The 23,969-nt window shown below is 33.5% G+C and overlaps 1 protein-coding gene and 1 long non-coding RNA gene across 2 annotated transcripts in view; one reads left to right on the forward strand and one right to left on the reverse strand.

Annotated features, from left to right (window-relative positions):
• The first annotated feature begins 5,189 nt into the window (after positions 1-5,189).
• Positions 5,190-23,969, forward strand: part of LOC126745079 (putative inorganic phosphate cotransporter) — a 55,024-nt gene continuing 36,244 nt past the window's right edge. The window contains exon 1 of the mRNA XM_050452769.1: positions 5,190-5,315. The gene's annotated coding sequence lies outside the window, so the exon portion shown is untranslated. The remainder of the gene's footprint in view (positions 5,316-23,969) is intronic.
• On the reverse strand, positions 10,509-11,166 carry LOC126745081 (uncharacterized). The gene is made up of 3 exons (XR_007663426.1): positions 11,065-11,166; positions 10,716-11,009; positions 10,509-10,663 (listed from the first exon to the last, which is right to left on the reverse strand). It is a non-coding gene; the product is annotated as an uncharacterized LOC126745081 (long non-coding RNA).

Here is a 23,969-nt window from a genome sequence, read left to right on the forward strand (position 1 = left end):
CAGGATAATTAAGCGGTCTAATATGGAAAATAAATGCGGTCGCTCGTAAGCTTGGCCAACTCTGTTTAAAATATCGGTAGACGCGGTCTTAATTATGTAGGTAGAAGATGGCAATGTTGTCGGGTTGGGAATAATGGGATAATATCCAATGTAGGGTGCTACCTCGTAACGGTCCGACACGTAGCCCCCTAGCACTTTTTAAGGAATACACAGTGTTACCCCGTAACGGTCCGGTACGCAACCCCGTGTATCCTGTAGCCACTAGGAATAGGAAAAAGGAATTTGCCTACCTTCTTACCTATTATACTTGCATGCTGACAACAGCGCCAGAGTGAAGAAGCTGGCGGCGGCGGAGCGATGTACGGTACTGTGGGGCTTACCTCGGTCGGTTACTGCTGGCGCTTGGTTGGTCTTCTCGGTCGGACTGTTCTCAGCGGACTGCTACTCAACGGACTTAGCGGTGCTGGCGGCCCCGGCCCTTCAGGAAGACAACCCTCATACTAGCAACAACCCTTCATCATCATCCAACAAAAGCAAAAAAATAAAAATAGGGACTCACCAGAGCAACCCAAAAAACGTTCAGCAAGCTCTAGCAGTTCAAAAAGGGATAGGTCACCCGGTAAGTCCCTCTCCCCATTAACAAAAAATCGCATTCCCTCCAACTCCTAACAACGGAAAATAGTACTTTGAATTGAAGAATGAAATAGCTGAACTCCGCAGCTGTTTAAGGGGCATAGAGAGTAAAACAAAACAGCAAAATGAAGTCAACGAAATCCTTAACAATGAAAACAACAAACAAAATGAAATAAATACCTCTCTCAAAATTGATATTGAAAAGTTAACCGAAAAAAACTCTTTCTCTAATGCCAAAATAAATACTTTAACCACCCAAAATAATGACTTAAGTGACCAGGTTGTCCATCTTAAGGAAGAATTGCCATCAATATCTTGCGAAAACGATTAAAAAAAAACTTGAAAATCTAACCCTTAAAAATAATATGGACAACCTGGCCACTAATTTAAAAAATCTTGAGATAAAACCTAATTTGCTGTCCGAGGAAAACGTGCATTTGTTAAATAAAATAAAAAATAAAGCGTTTGATTATAGGGAAATCCGCAGCGCAGAGGTAAGCGCACAAAGGGATCTCTTGCCCCCCTCTCCAACCCTCGCTGGGTTTTCCCCCCGGCGTGGTGGGGAGACTGAGTGTGAGGGACCCTTAACTTCTTTTCCCTCCGGGACTGAATTTAACCACCCACCCCAAAATCCCACCCTTTTTTTTCACTTCCAAAACACATCCCTGACACAAAATAACTAACAAATGGAGACAGACTTTCCCCCTTCAAAACCACCACAAAAAACCCTCCCCTTAAATCCACCCACCTCACAAAACCACTCTGGAACATCTCGTCCTCAACCCTCTAAACCTGTTCGCCCGGAAACCCAATCTATCCCACCTGTAATCCTACGCACCACCACCAACTGGGTGCGTACGCATTCTTGGTTAATGCAAGAAAAGATTACATTCGAAAAAATCACAAACTACCGTCTCGGACTGGCCCTATACCCTCGCACCTCTCTGGATCACCGCAAAACCACCAGGACCCTTAGGGACCACAATGTAGAATTTCATTCATACTTCCTGGAAGGAGATAGAAAACTGATTGTGGTTGCTAAGGGTTTGGATAACCGTATGACTCTTGAAGAGATTACTGAAGACCTAAAGGCAAAAGGGTTCGATCCAGAGGAGGTGGGTTGGCTCAGAGCTGGGCCCAGAAGAAATATAACCACGAACATCCTAAGACTCCTTGTCCCAAACACCCAAACCCATATATACACTGTACAAGAAATTAATTGTATAAGAGTCAAAATTGAACAGTTAGATACATCCAAAAATAAGCAAATTTCGCAGTTCCAGAGATGCCTCGAATGGGTGCATTCCCTGCAAAATTATGCTGCAAAGCCAAAATGCAGGAAATGCGGTAGAGAGCACATCTCGAGCTCTTGCGAAACTCCTCTCCCCGAATCCAGTATTTCTGTTGTCCAAAAAACCCTAATTTTATTAAATCCCAAAGACAATCCTATGCACAAGCCATAAATTCTGCCGACTGCCTTTTTTTTCTTTATAGTACTGTCTTTTAATTTGGCTAGCCTTTCTGGCTCTTGCCTATTTTTTGAGTGCTAAAAGGTCTTTAGCTAGTATGATTTGTACTTTCTATTTTTTTTTAAGTTGAAAGTCTCCGTATGGAGCTGTGAGGGGGGAAGAAGGTTGGGGGCCGCACTGATTTTTGTTTTTAAATGTAGTTTTTATATTGTTTTTGATTTATTACTCACTTAAAATAAATTTTTATATGTTTTTTCTCTTCGATTTTGGAGAAGGAATTTTTTAATTTTCGTGTTAGGACAGTCTTCTAGTTTTAGTTTAAATTTAGCACGTTTTTTTTTAATGAATTCGTCGATGGTTTCGATTTCTAGGTCTCTATGGATGTCTTGATTTCTAAAAAACCAAGGAGCATTGATTATATTGCGAAGTATTTTGTTTTGGAAGGTTTGAAGTTTCTTTTTATATGACTTTGCCACATTTATGAGAATTACAGAACCATACAAAAGTTTGGGCCTCAGGATTTGTTTGTATAGTAGAGTTTGTTTTTTACGTTCAGGTTACTTTTTTTACTTATGAGGGGGTGGAGCTTTTGAGCGTAGCCAATGCAAGTCCCTACTGTTTTTTTGATATGGTGGTCGAAATTGCCTAAGGAGTCCAAATGGATTCCTAGGTATTTCACTGATTTGGTCCGCGGGATTTTTATGTTGTTTAGTTTGATTTCTTCGGTTGGTCTAGTTCGTTTTCTGGTAATCATTATCGCTTGCGTTTTAGCTTCATTTATTTTTATTCGCCATTTTTCTGTCCAGTTTTTTATTTGGTCTAGGTGTTTTTGTAAGTTTTTGGTTATTGAATTTTGTGATTTGTGTGTTGCGAAAATGCAAGTATCGTCTGCGTATAGTGCTAACTATGATCGGGGGTAGTAGTGGGGAATGTCGGCTTGATACAGATTAAAAAGGAGAGGCGATAGAGGAGATCCCTGTGGCACTCCTGCTGTTATTTTACGTGGGGTCGATTTTGTGTCATTTATTGATACGTGGAAATATCTGTTATTTAAGAAAGATTGTAATAGTTTTGTCATATTTAAGGGAATTTTAAATTGATGTGTCTTTGCCAACAGGCCACCATGCCAAACTTTGTCAAAAGCTTTTTCAATATCTAGCATGATGAAGCCTGTGGATTTTTTTTTATTTAAGTTGTCAATGACATTTTGCATGATAAATGCCTGTTGGTGTTCAGTAGACAAACTGTTCATAAAACCACATTGCGTGGAAGGGATTAAGTTTTTTTCTTCGACAATGTCGAGTAGCCTATCTTTTATGAATCTTTCTGTAATTTTGCTCAAGGTGGATAATAGAGAGATTGGTCTCCAGTTTACTGGGTTTTTTAGGTCTTTGTTGGGTTTGGGTATTAAGATCACTTTTGCTTCTTTCCATTTTTGTGGGAAGTGTGCCAGTATTAATACCGAGTTTATTATGTGTAGAAATTCTACTATTATGTTATCTGGAACTTTTTTAAGCATTGTATTTGTGATATTGTCTAGGCCAGGGGCTTTTTTATTTTTGAGTGATTTGATTGTTTCGGTAAGTTCAGCGAATGTGACTGGTCTTTGTGTGTTTTGATCCAGGGGAGAGTTTTTAAAATTTTTTAGAAAATCTTATAGTTTTTTTTTCAAGGATTGGGGAATTATTTGGGTGGGGATTTTCAGAGAATTGGGATTCTAAAAATGTTGCAAAAATTTGAGTTTTTATATTATCTTCATTTTGCAGAGTGTTGTTGTTGTCCAATAGTGCGGGGAAGAAGATTTTTGATTTTCCTCTCAATGTCTTTGTTAGGTTCCAATATTTTTTGTGGGGGCTGCCGACTGCCGGTCAGTGCATCGCGTTATAAAGGGCACGGACATGTGCGGTACTTAGTAAACGCAGTAACAGTAGTGGTGGTACGGACACGAACGGTGTTGATGTATTAAACGCGATGATAAATTAATCATTAACGCGGTCGCGCGTTTATTAACAAAATAGAAACTTTCCTAACTTTACTGGGCAAAGCTTAGTTGTCAATATGAATTTGAAAAGTATTAATTTAAGTTGGAAAAAGAACCGCGTAATTCTATAGATAAATAAAAGAATTACAGAAAATTTAGTAACTTCGTTACACTCTTTACCCACGTGACTTTTTACTATGTTTAATTCTTGCCAATGTTTCTTACAAATACTAGTACAAAATCTCTTATTTGAAAACCTAATTTTATTTAGCGTTGACGCAAATTTGTTAAGAAATGCTATCACCAATTTTCACAACAACAGTATTTGAAAGGTGGAAATAATTTTCAGAAACAGTGTTCAGTAAATGTATGAGCTATATATATTTTTTTTGATAAGACCATTTTTCCTACCAACAAGACTAAACTACAGTAAATTTTTTGAAGAACAATTAATGCTGAAAAAGGTATTAATTCTTGTCAGGAACCAAATGTGGTTCATGCACGATAATGCATCAGCGCACTTTAGTATAGGGATGAGAAACTGTCTTTAGGTTTTTAACAACCGTTGAAGGTAGAAAGGAAACTCAGTCATGACCCTCTAGAACCCTAGACTTGTCATCTCTTGAAAACAATAGTGTATTAGACATTTTTCGCAAAACGCCCAAAATATTAAGTCTGTTAGTTAATGAGCCGAAGACGTGCATTTTAGCAAGAAGAGTTTTCATAAATCTGTTTTATTTTTAATTGAATAACTAATTAATTGCTTGCATTTTTCTTTTAGTTTGACGGGTACTATTATTCCCTGAAATATCTTCATGACATAATTCAAATACCCTTTCCTTTTTTTTTGGCTCTTAAGTGCTTTAAATAAATAATCGTTATATCCTATCAATTGAAGCGTGGATGTTTTGTGTATAATCTCCAAACAGTTTTCTCTAATATCTTTTCAATTAAAAACATTACAGAACATACGATTATCTTTTTGTTTAGCCAACATGTCTGTTATACAAGAATGTTCTTATCGTTTACACTAATCGAAATTGTTTCACATTATTTTCATGATAAAGCTTAGCATGAACTATTGTTTTATATGCAGTTTTATGATTTTTTAATTGTGGTGATAAGATGGGAACAGTTGGTGTCTTATGTGGTTTAATTATATGTTATGAACCATTCTCTATTATTGCGTATTGGAATTGGTAATATTGCATAGGTGCTTCGTGAGCGAAAAGGTAAATAAATTATAATTTTTACTTTATGTTAATAGAACTTCTTGTATAAATGTTTTTGATATAGAAGCTTTCTGATTCAAAGTATAAATAATTTATTGCAAAAAAAAACCATTTAAAATGATTTGTTAACACTCATAGAAGGTCTAATTACATTGGAAAATTAACATATTCTAGTTACCAGAAAATTAGGTTTAAACGTTATGTTTATTTATACATGCTATAGTACTTTTTTTAATTTGTTTTTTTAATGACAAAAAGTTACTAGTTTTAAAATATTTCCGGTTTGAGTACGTACATTTTTTAGAAATTATTAATCATATCAAAAGACTTATTTTAAAATTTTTGAGTACTTTGTTTTACAAAGGTAGAGCACTTTTTTCCTCTCTCTTTTTCTACTTTTTGTGAAAATGTATGAGTAGTGAATAAATGCGGGTGATGATGACGCCACCCCGTGTATTTTCTTATGAACTTTTGGTAAAGATAAAAAGGAGCGGGATCTATGGCCTAGGTCACGTGTGCCCGTGTGCGAATGGAATGTTCTGGTTGGCGTCGTAAAGTCACTAGGTTGGTCGGATTTGGCGAAAAGTTTAAATGGGTTCATGATGGTTCCCTAGTTGGCAGGTGAAAAAAATGAAAACCTTAAACCTTAAAAAAAAAGGTTTAAGGTTTTATGATAATGGTTTTTATGTTAGATTTTAAGGTAATGCAAAATGAACAAGCTTCGCAACAATGTCTGATTTGAGTGTAGTTGATAATAATGAATTTCAGGCATCCATATTCATATTTTTGCGTTCGTGTGTTTTGCTTCAAATTATGTAAGTAAACCGTATAGAGTGTAAGTAAAAAGTAATGTGTTTATTAATAATCATTGTGATAAAACGAATAAAAGTGAGATAATTTTAAACCAATTAACAATTTTTCGTTAATATTTTGGTTGAACAGTTTTTAAACTTTAATTTGTTAAAGATGAATTAGGCCATTCAATGGCTATTTTTTCAATATAGTTTTAAGTTTTAAATGGATAGAAAGTGGAATTAAAATAATTGTTTTTATTGAATGGAAAATGTGCTTATCAATAATAAATATATCCATAATATCATTATTAATAAGCACAATTTCTCCGATAAATTTTTCATAGACCGAAGTAATTTTATTAAACTTAAAAAAAAAGACAAAATTAAAAAAATGTCTCGAGTTATACTATTCATGATTTATCATTATAAATAATATAAGGTGCCTCCGATAAGGTTAGCATTACATATTGGTATTTTTGTTAATATTTAGGATACAGGGTCGGTTAAATAAGCAAGCTAGTAAGATTTTTTCTATTGATTCAAATTGTAAAACAGAAAACAAATTAAAGGTGTATATAAAAAAAATTTATATTAACTAATAGCCTAAACTTAAAAACAATGAAATTATGGTGATATTAAAAATTTTAGGCAAGTTGGCTTTGAAATATAAAAATAACATTAAGTAAAGCTACTTAATTTACAACAAATGAGAAAAAACATCACCATCTTATTCAATACATTTCTGAGCATACTTAAGCATGCGTCTTGGAGCTTTCAAAATTGATCCTATGCATCAATCTATTGATCCAATTATTTGTCTAATATGTCTATCAAGTTCATTAACGGTTTTTTCTTTTATACATATCGTGCTTTATGTTCTTTTCGTTCTTTTCTATATTTCGTGCCCAAAAATAAAAGTCGAGAGGTGACTGGTGACTTAGGTGGCCAACGAATCGAGCCAAGTATCGTAATTAATTTATCGTTAAACAGTCTATAAAGTAACATTCTTACATCACTAAGTTGCTCCAACCTATACAGGGTGTCATTGAAATGGTGTAAAAAAATTCGGGGGGTGATAGTACTCCTAAAAATTTTAAAAAAAGTTCCTATAACTATAGGGCGGAAAATGCATATTAAGGGAGTTACGGGCACTGAAAGGGTAAATTTAAAAAACGGTTTTTTGAAATTGTAGGCTTAAAAAACGAGATAAAATTTCGAAAAAAAATCCTCTGCCATAAATTTTGACCCAAAATCAAATGGTGATACTGAAAAATAATTTGGAAAATTGGAAAGGGTAGTTTTTGCAAGGGTAGGGGGTTAATTCGTGAATAACTTTTTTTAGGTTATTTTTTTCGCAACGTGGGTTCATTTTTTAAAAACTACATACTTTTTCCTACAAAAAAGGTACTCTTGTTGCACATCGCCCAGAACGATGGTTTTCGAGAAAATTGAAGGCAAAAAGTTTGCTCTGATGGGTTGCTAACTGGTTAAACAACATAAACCTATGAAAGTTATGGGGTTTCAAAAGTAAACACGTAGTTATTAAATAATTAATTGAAAAATCTAAATTTTATGATTTTTAAAACATCTTATTGCTTTAAAAAACGAAATAAACCAATTACCAAAATTCCTTATTAAAATAATGCATTTCTTAATTCATTCATAGTAAATGTTCAAAGTGACCACCATTCATTTCAATGCAGACATCTGCTCTTCTTCTCCATGATCTGCGTACCCTGTGGAATATCCCTGGGGTTGTACGAATTTGATTGGAACAGTCGATAATGCGTTGACGTAGTTGCTCTTCAGTATTAATCGGCACTGAGTAAACCAAAGTTTTCAAGTGGCCCCAGAAGTAGAAATCTAATGGATTAAGATCTGGTGATCTTGCTGGCCAAGCTTGTGGACCACCACGTCCTATCCAACGCCTCTCAAAAACTTGGTTTAAATGATTCCTCACCGCTAGCGGAAAATGAGCTGGTGCACCATCATGCATAAAATACGTAATCTGCCTCTGTGCTATCGGAACTTCCTCCAAAAGTGCTGGTAGATCATGTATTAGAAAATTAAGGTAACTTTGACCATTTAGCCTAAAATGTTTATTATTATAAATAACAAGCGACTTTTCAAAAGGTGTCAAATTAACCTCGGGGGTAGAAAAAATGGTCCAATAAGTCTATCGCCAAGAATTCCCGCCCAAACATTAACTGAGAATCGAATTTGGTGTCGACTTTCCACAACAGCATAAGGGTTCTCATCGGACCAGTGATGTGTATTATGGTAATTGAAAATTCCATTTCTTGTAAACCCAGCTTCATCCGTGCATAAAATATTTGCCAAAAAAAGGGGTTCTTGTACCTGTTTTCTTAATAACCAACGACAGAAGATGACTCGAGCGGGATAGTCTGCCGGAGCAAGAGCTTGTACCCTTTGGATGTGATACGGATGCAGGAGTTGAGTCTTAAGAGTCATCCACACAGAATGGCGACTCACGTTTTCCCGCGCTGCAATTCTCCTTACAGATATCCCCGGATCTTCCTCTACATGTGCTAAAATGCGCTCCTCAACATCAGGTGTACGTACCATCAAGTTACGGCCACGGTCTTGGTTTCTATATCCAAATGAACCTGTGTCTCTTAGGCGCTGATGAATTCTCGCAAATATCCGGTGAGAAGGTGCCCTGCGATTTGGATATTTTTGGACATACAAGCGCTTAGCCAAATAAGCTAGACCGTTTCCGTTTGCTCTTCCATAAATAAAATGCATATCTGCCAGTTCACACACAGGGTATTCCATAATTTGTGAAATTTTACGTTTACGCACACTTCAACAACAATCAACTGACAAAAACATTTATGAACCAGAACATTTCTTTTGCGTACATGCAAAATAAATAAAGTGATAAGACCGCATACCTTCAATAGCTACGTTTACCCCGCGAGTACCAAATATTCAGTACGCGGACTAAAACCTCTACATATTCTCAAACCTATTAAGTCACAATTTGGAATAATTTACGTGTAAACTTGTCAACTCGCGCACGTTGAGTTTGAGAATAGGGGATTGGGTCCGCGTATTGAATATTTGGTACTCGCGGTGTAAACTAGGCTAATGAATCAAATAAGTATGCATTTAATAAGGAATTTTGGTAATTGGTTTATTTCGTTTTTTTAAAGCAATACGATGTTTTAAAAATCATGAAATTTAGATTTTTCAATTAATTATTTAATAGCTACTTGTTTACTTTTGAAACCCCATAACTTTCATAAGTTTATGTTGTTTAACCAGTTAGCAGCCCATCAGAGCAAACTTTTTGCCTTCAATTTTCTCGAAAACCATCGTTCTGGGCGATGTGCAACAAGAGTACCTTTTTTGTAGGAAAAAGTATGTAGTTTTTAAAAAATGAACCCACGTTGCGAAGAAAATAACCTAAAAAAAGTTATTCACGAATTAACCTCCTACCCTTGCAAAAACTACCCTTTCCGATTTTCCAAATTATTTTTCAGTATCACCATTTGATTTTGGGTCAAAATTTATGGCAGAGGATTTTTTTTCGAAATTTTATCTCGTTTTTTAAGCCTACAATTTCAAAAAACCGTTTTTTAAATTTACCCTTTCAGTGCCCCTAACTCCCTTAATATGCATTTTCCACCCTATAGTTATAGGAACTTTTTTTAAAATTTTTAGGAGTACTATCACCCCCCGAATTTTTTTACACCATTTCAATGACACCCTGTATAAGTGAAATTTGTGATATTTGCTATTTTTGTGATTTGGACCATTTTCAATATTTCAAATAAATTTTTAAATAGAAGCTTGATTTAAAGACTCATAAATAAATTGAAAAAGTGCAACTTTATACACTTTTAGTAAGTAACCGAGAAAACACTACCTATAGTCCTAGCAGTAATACCATACGATTTCTGATAAACATACTTCTTCTCCTGAATCTTTAGATCTTCATAAATAAGCTTGAACATTTTCGAAAAGTTCTGACCTAAATGGTGAGAGGTGGCCCCTTGAATTACTCTATCGCTACAGGAAATAAACGCTTCCACTGTTAGCCTATAGTTTCCACCGGCAATTTTTTCTTCCGTTTTACGAACCACCGGAATGGCGAGAATATTTTCGCAAACTTGCGCGTACAAGTCTGTTATAAATACACTCGTAAAAGTAGTTGTATTGACATTTTGAATACTAGGAGACTGTATCTAATATCGTGGTAACTTCCTAAAAAGCTTCGGTATCGGTGGCGAAAACTGAATGACCTTGCTGCCATATAAAATCCCAGGTCCTGATGAACGGTTGAGGATGCTTAAATTCCCATCTCTAAAACAATATTAATTAATTGTATTGGGTATAGGAAAACAAAAATATAAATTTATTCACTTACCACAACATTATTTTAATATAACAGTGGCTTAATCTAATGGGCAGATCACGATACGACTGAATCCTCTTGGCCTAAACAAGATACATAACAGTTTCGGACGCGGGACGAACAGCAATTGGTTCCGCCAAATCGGAATCACCGGATTTAGTTACCCATGCAACCTGTGAACAAATTCAAATAAAAAACTTTTTTTTAAAATTTAATCCCGCTTACTTCGGGTGAAAAATCAGTAATATGATCCTTCTCTCTCTCCAGCATCGCTTTAGACATAAAAATCGGGAAAAAACACTGCTTAACACCGAGTTTCGTGATTTCCGCATCGAATTAGTTCCGTATCACTTTCCAGATGGCGAACGACCACGGCCTGAGGATATACCAACCAAAAACGTCGTAGTATTCGATCAACTCGCCTTTGGTAATCACTTGTGAGTACCAGTCCGATAAGGACTCTTCTTTTTTGGCTTCTAATACCAGCTGAGTATGTTTTTTTGATACCAGTTCTTCCGCCTAAAATAGAGGGAGATTTGGCACAATGAATTAAAAATAATATCTCCCGACTTACATTAGCGGGTTATTTCTCTTTTTGTGCCGGTTTTTTTGACACTCTTTTTTAGGTTTGGCTTCTTTGGGCTTACTTGTTGGTTTAGTTGGAGCTGGGAAATGTTCTCCGGTTGCCTTTATACAGGTAGGTCCATTTAACTTGAGACATCGCAATATCTCGAAAACTAAACATGTATCCAGAAAATGTTTCATGTGAAGTTTAAATGGTTTTCAGGGGGTCATAAAATGAGTCAACGTCTTCAAGGTCAAATGAAAGCCAATTTCACTTTTTTGCATAGAAATCTCTATTTTTTTTAACAGTTTCTGATTTAGCGTTAAAAAATAAGTAACTTTCATCTAACACTTTTTTACATGCGACCTCTCCTTTTCAATATATTAATTCTTGATTCTTTTACGAATTTTTTCCTTGACAATGACATTTGCCCTTGTAGGGAGTATCTGACGATCTATCAAAAGGAGTCAAAGTATCTTATGATAGAATTTTATTATTAACAGAATCGAAAACTTGAAAATAAAACGTACAAAGTTCAAATAAAAGAAATTAAAACAAAAAAAGTGAGAAAATGATTTCAATAAATGTTCAAAGTGTTGACCTTCCACTTCTATACATTTTTCGACTCGCTTTCTAAACGATCGATGAACAGAGTGCAGCATCTGTGGAGTTATCTGCCCGCAAACCTCTGTGATTCGCAGATTAATATTTTTGGGAGTCGTTGATGGATCGCGATATACGATCGCCTTCAAATAACCCCATAGAAAAAAGTCTAAGGGCGTCAAATCAGGTGACATTACGGTATTTTTGGCCTGTAAGGACACCATCAATAAAATAAGGTCCTATGACTTTATCATTGATGATGCCACACCAGACATTTACAGACCATGGCCGCTGATGTTCTATGGCTTGAAACCACCTGGAATTTTCAACTGCCCAATAATGCATGTTATGACGATTAACTACACCATCGTTTGTAAATGAAGCTTTATCGGTGAATAAGACGCGTAGAAAGTAAAAAATTGTTATTTTCATGCAACTGATTTTGGGCCCATTCACAAAACAACACTCGATTTTGGAAATCATTCCCGTGAAGCTCTAACGACAGGTGATACGGATGAAACGGCATTTCAAAATTCTCAGGACACTTGTTTTGGACATTCCAGAAGCACAAGAAATTGGTCGTGAGCTGACTCCAGGATTATGGGCAACAACAACTGAGACGGCAATTTCATTATTTTGACTGGTAATGCTTCTCTTTTGTGATCGATTTATCGTTCTCACACTTCTATAAAGTGGTTCACTACACGATAAAATGATGCTCGCGATGGAAGTCGCCGTTGAGGATGTCGCATGGTATACAGTTCAAAGTCTCTATTAATATTCCGTTCAGATTCATCATAGATAAGGACCATTTCAACTTTTTCATTTATTGTTAGGCATTCCATAGTCACTCAACAAAATAGTCAAATACTTGATAACTGAACGAATACTGTGAACCAAAATAATCTCTCTCTGAAATACCTGGGATAAACACGTGAGATCTGTTAACTATAGAAAATTTTCTCATCATAAGAACTTGCATTGATTATTGTTCAACAATGCTTTGTCACAACAATATTGAAGAATTGCTGAACCAAAGCTATTCCTGTTTCTAATGTCAGTCAAGGAAAAAATTCGTAAACAAATCAAGAGTTAATATCTTGAAAAGGAAAGGTCGCATGCAAAAAAGTGTTTTTTTAACGCTAAATTAGACACTATTAAAAAAAATTAGGTTTCTATGCAAAAAAGTGAGGTTGACCTTCATTTTACCTTGAAGACGTCCATTCAAGGTCAAATCAATGACGTCATTTTATGGCCCCCTGGAAACCATTCAAACTTCACATGAAACATTTTCTGAATACATGTTTAGTTTTCGAGATATTGCGATGTCTCAAGTTAAATGGACCACCCTGTATAATCGACTTTAAGGCCCAGTAAGATTTTTACTGCGGCATCGATTCGGTCCTGAAAATATGTTTTTTTTAAAGCTAAATTTTAAATTATACACATTTAAGGTAAATATTTTTAAAAGTTATTAGGGTCACAATTAGGGTCTTATACCCTAATTGTCACTTTAAGATGCTTAAATGTTCTAGAGATTATTTGTAAATTAGAGAAAAATGAATTAGTAGGTTTTTTCCCGGTCATCTTTAATATCAGAGAAACTACCAATAAAAGCGCTATCGTAACATCAGTTGCTAATACACCTCAAATATCACCAGCTAGGTAGCCTTTTGTTGTCAGAGGAGCAAAGTCTGGACCATCAGATATTTCAGCTTCTATTCGGGTAAATAATTTTATATCTGGAATTTAAATTTTGACTGCACCTCTGACAGAAAAATAAAATATCTGGATACCCGTAACCTTAGACCCCTAAACTGTAAACAGTTACAAGAAAATGATGAAGATAGATTGCCTTTCTCCCGATTAGAATACATCAACGTTGGAAATAGGTTTGTTGCCGTATGTCCTAGTTAACATTATTCAAATAATCTTCGAGCGCTTCAGATATTATTATTAGTTATACATATCTCCTTTCGGTCAAAGTGCCATTATAAAACACAGGGTCCTATTAAGCCACACTAAACGTTTATACTAAATTGATTTTGAGGGTTTCTAGGATTAATAAGGAAAATATTTTTTGGTTATAATATTAAACATATATTCGTTTAAAAAATGAACTTTGCCCTCCTCAAATTATACAGTTTAAAATATTACTATTTGCTTCATATGCATTATAAAGAGTATTTCAGTGAGTCAAAATTCGGTGCAAATATTGTAAGAGTGTATTGCTGAAGCTAAATTAAGACTTTTTTCCTACACTGATAAAAATAGGGTAATTTTAAATTTTTTTACACATATTTCAAAGTATTTTTACATAAAAATAATTAGAACTGTATATAAGCACATCAGTGAGTGCATATTTCCATAGCTTATGGCAAAAATACATTTTGAGTATATTTTTACAATAACCTATGTAATAACTCTCAAAATTCCTGTGAACTTCCATTTAGAACTAAATGCTACCATGTAAAAGTACGCATTACCATTTAAAAATACACATTACAATTTGAAAATACATAAAAAATGTAAATTTACATTGTACTTTGTGGACTTAACCAATACGATTAATGGATGAGGGTCATGTGACTACGAGACCGACGCCGACCACGCTGCAGACGACTAGCCGACCAACATAGGTCCAAACACGGTCATAAATGTTTGTTTGGATTTGCAAGTGCATGCGTTTCCGGGCTGTGGTTTAAAAAAAAGTGTTTAATATTGTGTAGAAAAAGAAAAAGAAACAGGTAAGTAATGTTTAAGTGCTATAATATATGTATGTATGTTAACATTTAGATTTATTTCTAAATATGAAAAACATCTTTATTTTCACTGGCACGAAAAAAGAAAACGGTTTCCGTGTTTTCGTAAAGAATGTAAGTTGATATTTTCGACATATAGTGCATTTAAAAGTCATTTAAATCCAAGTCATTATAAATCTGTCGTGTCAGGAAGCAAACTTAATGAAATTATTTACAAGTGTTCTTTAGAAAATTGTCAGCTTGTACAAACTAACAAAAGTCAATTTTTAAAGCATGTTTATAATCACATTAAAAAGGAAATGCCTTAAAATGTATGCCTTAAATAATAATTAAATATGGAGTCGAAAAAAAAATGCAATCCTGACTATGACAAAATTAACCAAATAGAAGGATGTGTAAAATTTTATGGAAAATATTTTAAAGAAGACTTGTCAAAATCAATTTTAGTTTATCACGTAAGAATAATCAAATTATTATAAATTAAATTCTTATCATTTTTTTTAGGATCAGCCGGAAAATCCTGAATAATTGTCTAAATATATTTCAATTTTGGCGCCTTGTATATTGGTGACTTGTAAGTATAATAAGTAATTAAAAGCAATTTTTTGATCTTATATTTTTTAGCTAAGGACGAAACTAAATATTACAAAGTCTTTATGGAAAAGCAAGAGATCTATGAGGACACATCATTTATTGAAAGCCTATTAGTGTGTTTTGGACTTTATTTTGTAATGAATCTGATTTTTCCCAAAACAGCAGCTATAACTCTGAAGATGTCACAAAGGTTTCATTTAAAAATTCATCCTGATTCGGGGACAAAAGCTAAATCAACTTTAAAAGGGAAAGTTCTTACTTTGATGAAAAATCTTTTCATCAAAGCATTTTCATAAATTTGTTTAAATTATTCTATTTACTGTTTTTTTTTGTTCTGGGTTAGTATCTAGAATGACTGTATTTTTGTTGTTTATCTTATTTTTACTTTATGACTGCTAAATAAGCAGGTGAAACTGGTTATACATAATTTCTATTTGACTATTTTTGATGCCATCATATTATGATAACCAAATATATTAACATATTCCTAATTTAATATAGATACTTATTATTTAGGGTAGATATTTTGTATTTTAATACTATGTGTTTTGCTTTTCTGATTATTTTCATTACAAATTCATATTTTAGATACAGTTCTCGAGAGTATTTAAAATATGAACATGTAATTAAATTAATTGATATGGTTATTCAGAGTTTATTTAGTATGTTTTTATTTTAAATTTTAGTACATATTACATAAAAAATTTAAATTTGTATGAAAATTATTTTCTTTTAACTAGGTACAGATTTTGTTTAATTAAACTTGGTAAAATAAAATTGATTTTTTTTTAAATACCTAGAGGTTGGATTTTTTTTTAAATTTTTTAATAATATAAAAAAAAATTAAGCATTATAATATGTATAACAACTAAATGAATGTACTATAAATAAAAATCAGTATTTTCATATCCGAAATTTGATATGACTTGAATTGACTTTATTCGTCAAACAATTTCCATAGAAGCTCACGATTCAATTGGTGGTGTCTGTGGAAATTATTTGGCAAATAAAGTTAATTGAAGATAAAAATACTAGCATTTTCTTTATAATACAATTATTTAACTGAAAAAACTCGGGGTAATAAATCATAGAGTACGTGGAAATATAATGTGTAATTTTACAAATGTTTATGTAAAATTACACACTAAATCTACGTAAGTTTGGTGACATTAATTGGTGTAATTATACATTTGCTATAATTCTACTTTTACATTAAATAATTACATTTTTAATGTGATAATCAATAGTAAGTTGTAAATATACATTTAAACTTTTTACATACAAGTAGTAAAATTAAAATGTAAATTTCAGATGAAATGTAATTTTACACTTATGTGATATGGCATCAAAGTGGCCAATGATCTGGTGTGTAAATTTACATATATTTTTTATTAGTGTATAAACATGTATCTCAAAATGCCTTTCCTTGGAGCTACAGCCCGCGCAAATTGCTTCAAAAAAATTAATTACTTGGAATCGTAACTACAATTATGCATCAATTCATTTGAAAATTTCATGTCCCCGTTTTTTTAGGTGCTCCTTTTATTTTCCATCCCAAAAATAGTGAATATCTATACTATAGGAAATTTAAAATTGTAGCAACACATGTAGACACACGTAGCCATAAAAAAATTAAAAATTTTTGTGTGTTGTATTTTTTTGTTATAACTCAGCGTTTTTGAGAAAATTGCTGATAAACGAAAGGGAAGCATTATTAAACCCGATTAAACTATTAAATTAGAAAAAACGAAGTAGGGTGTGACTGTTTTAATTTTTGTCAAATCAAATTCATTTTATCGACAAAATGCAAAAAAAGATAATTCTAGTTTTTTTCATGACTAATTAGATTGTGTTCTAGTTTTTCAAATTGATTATTGGAAACATAAGGTACATACCATTAAATCATTAAGTCACCTGGATCCTTTCCTAAAATTGGGTTTACACCATTTTTGGGACGAAAAATGTCAAAATATTGAGGACTTCCAAATTTTCAAAAGACTTGATGGATAACTGTAATAAGTGTTCTAAATAATCGATTTTCTTCAAGCAATCTGCGCGGGCTGTATCTCCGAAGGAATTTATTTTAGGGCACATGTTAATACTAATACTACGTTGTCCCAACTTATACAATCTCCTTCTCGCGTTAGTGAAAATAGTACCTCGACTCTAGATTTATTAGTTACGAATTCGCCGGAAATGTCATCTAAAGTGGAGGTTATTAAAATGGATGATATATCAGATCATCATTTGGTTTATTCAGCTTTGCGATTAGAAAAAACTCGTATACCAATTTCATTTCGAACCTATAGGGATTATTCTAATTTTAATTTAGACATTTTCCTGGCAGATCCTTATGCTATAAATTGGGATCTTATTTTCTCTTTCAATGATGTTAATCATATGGTTTCTTTTTTGAATGAAAACTTAATAAAAATTTTTGATGCTCATGCTCCAATGAAAAGCTCTAGATTTACTAAGGCACCAGTACCTTGGATAACTCCTAATATAAAGTTTATGATGAGGTTAAGACGTAAAGCCCTATCAAAATATAAAAAGTTAAAAACCGAAGCAGCATTTAATGAATATAAGCAAATCCGTAATTATGTAACGTCAGCTGTTCGAAATGAAAAAAAAGCGTTTCTACAACATAAATTCAAAACTGACCCTAAGTCATTTTGGAAAACGTTAAAATCTTTAAACATCAGTGACTGCTCGAAGTCATCAGAAAATATTCTAGAATATTCACCTTCAGATTTTAATAACTTTTTTGTTAATAGTGTACCAAAAGTAACTTTAAACTCTGGCAATGATATATTTCAACAATATTCATCAAATGATCCCGCTTTGAATTTGGAAAATCAATTTAAATTTAATCAGGTAAACGAAGAGAGCGTAAATAAAGCCATATCCCAAATTAAAAGTACTGCTATGGGTTCTGACTGCATTACCATAAAAATGATTAATCTCGTAACACCTCATATTTCCCCGCATCTAACATTTATAATAAACTATTGTATTTCCATGGGTGTTTTCCCGGATGCTTGGAAAAAAGCTGATATAATCCCTGTCCCTAAGATTGGAAATCCAACGGAATTATCGCACTATCGTCCTATAAGCATACTCCCTGCCATGTCCAAAATTTTTGAAAGAATTGTTAATGATCAGCTTAATGAATTCTGTTTAACTAAAAATTTGCTTCCAGTAACACAGTCGGGTTTTCGTGCAAAACATAGTACCAGTACAGCTCTTCTTCATATTTGTGATGATATATTTAAAGCTCTTGATCAGAAAAAAACAACAGTTTTAGTATTGCTGGACTTTAGTCGTGCATTTGACACACTGGATCATTTAATTTTATTGGCAAAGCTCCAATATTTTGGGCTACATACTTCTGCTCTTAAACTGCTAAGAAATTATCTTTTAAATAGACGTCAAAGGGTAAGAATTAATTCTATTCTATCTGAATATTTGCAGTTGGATCAGGGTGTCCCGCAGGGAAGTATTCTTGGCCCCTTACTCTTTTTGTTATATCTATGTGACTTTCATAAATTCCTTCGAGTTTGTGAATCGCACCAGTACGCCGATGACACACAGATCTATCGTTCATTTAACTTTATGGAGGCCATAGAAGCTGTGAATGCTATTAATTTGGATCTTTTAGCCATATCTGACTTGTGTAAGAGTCACAGACTCGTATTGAATGCTGCAAAGTCCAAACTCCTTGTCTTTGGCAGGCCCCTTCCAGATACCGTGAAGATAGATAGATCTCCTTTACCTCCTTCTAATAACCAGAAGAATTTGGGGATTGTCCTTGACACGGATCTCAGGTCTGAGGGGCATGTGTCGAATTTGTTGAGGGCATGTTTTTATAAATTAAAAATACTCTATATGAACAAACAGTTTTTGACAGCTGATATTAAACTACATCTTTGTGATACATTAATTTTGTCAATTCTTAGTTATGCTCAAGTTCTGTTTTGGCCTGCCTTGTATCAACGTGAAAAGAATAGCCTTCAGAAAATTCAAAACGCGTGCCTCAAGTTTAGTTTTGGTATGAGTAAATGCGACCATGTCACTCCCCTGTTGGTCAGATCAGGGTGGCTTTCTTTGGATGAACGCTTTGTACTGCAAATGGCTACACTAGTCCATAAAGTTGTGCTTTTCGGACAACCAGCTTATTTATCTAATAAATTAATTTAAAACTCCAAAATTCACGGCAGAACCACACGAAACGCGCATAATTTTGTTATTCCAGGGCATAAAACTGCAAAATTCCAGGGCTCATTTAGTTACAATGCTCCAAAAATCTATAATGCACTACCACCTGAAGTTAAGTCTCTTCTCTCTGTAACAACCTTTAAACAAAAAACTAAAAATAATATTTTTCAAAACCGACATAGGTAATCATCTCTGGTCCTTCATTGAAGTATCTACTATGATTTATTGCGCATAGCAGATTGTATTATATTTATTATTTTACATTTTTATTCTGCTATTATGTTCTATAAAATTTTGCATTTGTGCTTATTAATATGGCTAGATAGAGTAGCTTTAAGCTAGATCTCGCCATTACTTATTTAGTAGTTAAGAAAACATGTATTTTTATGCTGAATAAAGAAGACATTTATTATTATTATTATTATTATTATTAATAGGAAAAAAAGTCTTATTTTAGCTCCAATAATATGCTCTTAAAATATTTGCACCGAATTTTGTAACACACTATATAACCAGTTACAAAAAGCAAGTCTTATTTTGTTATCGCCAGGCAACAAAGTTGGTACTAGTCGATACTTAGGCTATAATAAGGCTTATAGCCGCTTATTGAACGTAGGGCAGCAGAGCACAGCACAGCTTAGGGCAGCAGAGGATTTTGGCAAAAGGTTTTGCTTAGTAGGAGCTCGTAATAATAAAAATTGTTATGAAAGTAGGTCCACTTTCTATAGATATTTAAAAAATTGAGCTGAAGGTGAAAGATACAACTATAAGCTTTTTACTAGAGAAATTTAGGTTTCTAAGAGAAATTATCAATGATAGCCCATCAGATAAATTTAACAAATATTCTGTTAAAAGAGTTAAAATAGATGCAAGCATTTTGGAGAAATTGAGCCAGAATAGCGAAAGTTGTGACAATCATGAAAAATATGATGCTTATCAAAATTGTTAAAGATCTGGTAATTGTAATACTTGTGTGCAATTATGTATTATTAATTAAGAGATTATATAAGTATAAAATTATTTTATTGACAACTTAAGCAAATCACAATAATCATAATTATTTTAAATTAAATAAATTTATTTATGAAAAAAGGACACCGCCTAGGTTCCAACCAAAAACCATGGTTTTTTATCATCCATATCATAGAGGGCTCATACTATAAATTTCCACTAACATTAAAATTTATTAGAAAAGACAAGTTGCTTTTAAAAAGTGATAGTGTTACGGTAATTTGTAATATAATAGGCAGTGCTAGACCGCCATATCATTAATATATACGCTTTAATTAAAGAAAATATACATACTCAAAGGCAAGATATCGCATTGATTATATTATTCATGAAATTCTTTTTATCAACTACACTCAAATCAGACATTTAGGCCAAATATATTTATTTTACATTCCCTTAAAATCTAACAAGAAAATCATTGACTTTTTTCATCCGACTAGCGCATCGTGGATCCACATTCCAAATAGGCAAATTTTTAAATTTTCCGACAAATTTGTCCATTGAGCATGCCACTTTACGACTGTTAATCAGAACGCTCCATTTTTTTAATACCACAAGTCCATAAGAGATAATAAACTACTTGCATGTATCAAAGAAGCAATCAAAATATTATCAATATTAAATTTTTAAGTAATAATTTTTTTTTGTATACTCTATAACTATACTAATGTCAAAGTTTACTGAATAAAATACAGTATATTATTCAGTATTTTTATTAATAAGTATTTTATTCAGTAAACTTTGCTAATGTAAACTCTATACTAACGTAAAACGCAAACTATAGCATATTTGCTAGATACAGTGCATCCGTAAAGTAGCGGATAAATTCAATAAAAATTAAATGGACCGTCGATTTTAATATTTGGTTTAGGGGTTTTCTACGTGCAAATTAAATATACAGGGTGACTCGAAGAAAAAAGCTATGACGTCATCAATATGTTTTTAAAATGGAAACTCTCATTTGTTAATGCAGAAGCAGAAATAACGCATTTTTTTTACAAAGGATATGGTACAAATTAGTAGTTGTTACATAAGCAGTTTTGAACGAAAAATGACGATAAAATGTAAAATTAAAGAAATACCTATCTAAGTTAAATGTTGGTGTTTAGTTGTTGCTGTTGTTGTCAGTGTCAAAAAGTAAATATATTTTGGTGCAACTATTTGAAGTATTCTTAAATTTGCAAGTGGTGTTCATTCTTTCTGAGAGGCGAAATCAGTGTCATCTCGCATTTTATTAGTAACTACACTTTATTAGGCCGGCGACACATTGGCGGTTGCGGCAGCGGTTGCAACCGCGCGGTTACAACCACGATAGCGTTCACATTTTCCGCAAATTTCGCGATAGTCAGTAGTATGGAGTGGACAGAAACAGTTGCCATAAGTTACGCTCTCAAAATTAAGAAATCTAAACGAAAAAGAAGCTACTGAGTCCATCCGTTATACGAAAGGCGTCTGACAAATGGTCAGTTTCATTGCCTTTTTCATCGGTTGAGGGAATATCCCGAAAAGTTTTTTAATTATTACAGAATGAGCGTTACGTCTTTTGATGAATTAGTGACGTTGATGAGACCTCACTTGCAAAAGTCAAATAGTCACTTTAGAGATTGCATCACTGTGGAAGAAAGATTAACAGTCACTATAAGGTAAGATAATTATATTTTATTCTTAGTTATGCAACAAAGTTAAACAAAATCTACAATACCGTTTATAAAAAGAAAAGAAGGAATTAAATCAAAGGTAAAATTTCACTGTAGTCGGACGATTGGAAATCTGTGGGTGAAAGTATAGGTTGTAATGAACGAGAGGTACACAGAGGTACATAGACGCACTGTCATACAAAGCAGAGGGGTTTGATGGTGTTGGGTGAATGGAAAATGATGTGGAAGGAATGGTTTGGTAAAAAATTTGCTGAGAAACTGGCGGAATGTATGTCGCTGATTGGAACTGATTATGATAAGAGGGCTGAGGATTTAAAACTCTTTGGAGAACTTGCAGAATTTCTACTCTCAAATTGATTTTCTGTTGCGGGTTCAAGGTTTTAACCATTGGTAACAACGATTTAAAGAAATTTAAATCGTCGTCATCTTCCAGAGGCTGTGGAGGCTGCCTGTTTTCTAGAAGTGTCAACAATTTGTCTTCAAATGATGCTTTTTTTCTGGAGATTGTGTTCGGCATTGCTGTTCTTTGGTCGAAATGCGGTGCTGGTGTGGCCTCTTCAGAACCATCTTCATTTCCTTCGATTTTTGGGTCTACCGCTTCCTCAGACACGTTCGGTGCTGGAAAAAGAAAAATACATATCGTTATTTTCTACTGCCATTAAAATCTACCATCGCCCTTGTGTTTGAGGAACCAGAAACTGCAGCATATCAAAGAAAACGTACTTCTTCTTTTTTGATGCTACTGAGCCGCTTTTCGAATCACCTTTAAGATTCTTAATAAAACGGTCTTTAATGTTTTTCCATTTCTTTTGAAGTTCTGTCTCTAAAAAAAATCTCATTAAACTAAGCAACCTATTTTCATACACAGACGTAAACATAAAATGTTATTTTAGGTATCTCGCGACTGAAATGCATTTTGTTGCTTTGCAGTATTCATTTTTAATGGGAAGAAGTACAATCGCAATGATCATTAATGAATGTTGTCGTGCATTATGGACTATATTACAACCACTAGAAATGCCCGAACCTACTGTTAAAAAATGGAAAGAAATGGCAGAGGAATTTGATCAGAAATCTAATTTCCTCTACTGCTTTGGGGCAGTCGATGGGAAACATATTCGTATAATGTCACCAGAACATAGCGGATCGGCATTTTTTAATTACAAGAAATATTTTTCGCTCGTGCTTATGGCGATTTCTGATGCAAACTATTGCTTCACAGTAATAAATGTAGGAGCATACGGACGGGAGTCCGATTGCAATGCTTTTAGGCAAAGTACTGTTGGAAGAAAGTTGTATAACAGTGAGCTTATAATACCCAGTCTATCAGTTTTAGCAGATAATTGTGACCAACGTATTTATCCCTATGTATTGGTGGGTGATGAAGCTTTTGCTTTACATCAAAATTTATTAAGGCCATATCCAAGACGTAATCTGAACGAGAATAAAAGGATTTTCAATTACAGATTAACAAGAGCTAGGACGTTCGTGGAATGTGCCTTTGGCATTCTGGCCAATAAGTGGCGTGTGTTTCATACTAGCATTTTAGTGCAACCAGATTTTGCAGTGCTGGTAATAAAAGCAGCTTGTGTCTTGCATAACTTTTTTTCGAAAACGGGACGGATACAAATTTGAAGACACGTTAACTTGCTGCTTAAATGATATCGATGTACATGGGACTGGACGACAACAACTACGAGGACAACATGTCAGAGATCTTTTTACTGAGTATTTTGTATCGCCTAAACGCAGTTTAAGTTGGCAAAATGCTATAATATAGATAAGTATTAGTGTATTGTGTTTATTTACTAGATAGGTATATTATTACCTTTGTAAACAATAATTATATTAAAACACTTTCCGTACATATATATGAAGTATTTTTCTTACCTTTTAATCTTATTTCTTCCGGAGTCGACAAATTTTGATCGGAATACATTTCCTCGAAATCCTCCTGCCAAGTATTAATTTTTTTATCCCGATTTTTATATTCCTTGTCAGAAACATCCCACAAACACGTCCGATTTTGCACCAAAATAATAAATTTTTCTGTGTCGAATATATCCAT

This window comes from Anthonomus grandis, chromosome 15 (genome assembly GCF_022605725.1).
Source record: "Anthonomus grandis grandis chromosome 15, icAntGran1.3, whole genome shotgun sequence".
Taxonomy (NCBI): domain Eukaryota; kingdom Metazoa; phylum Arthropoda; class Insecta; order Coleoptera; family Curculionidae; genus Anthonomus; species Anthonomus grandis.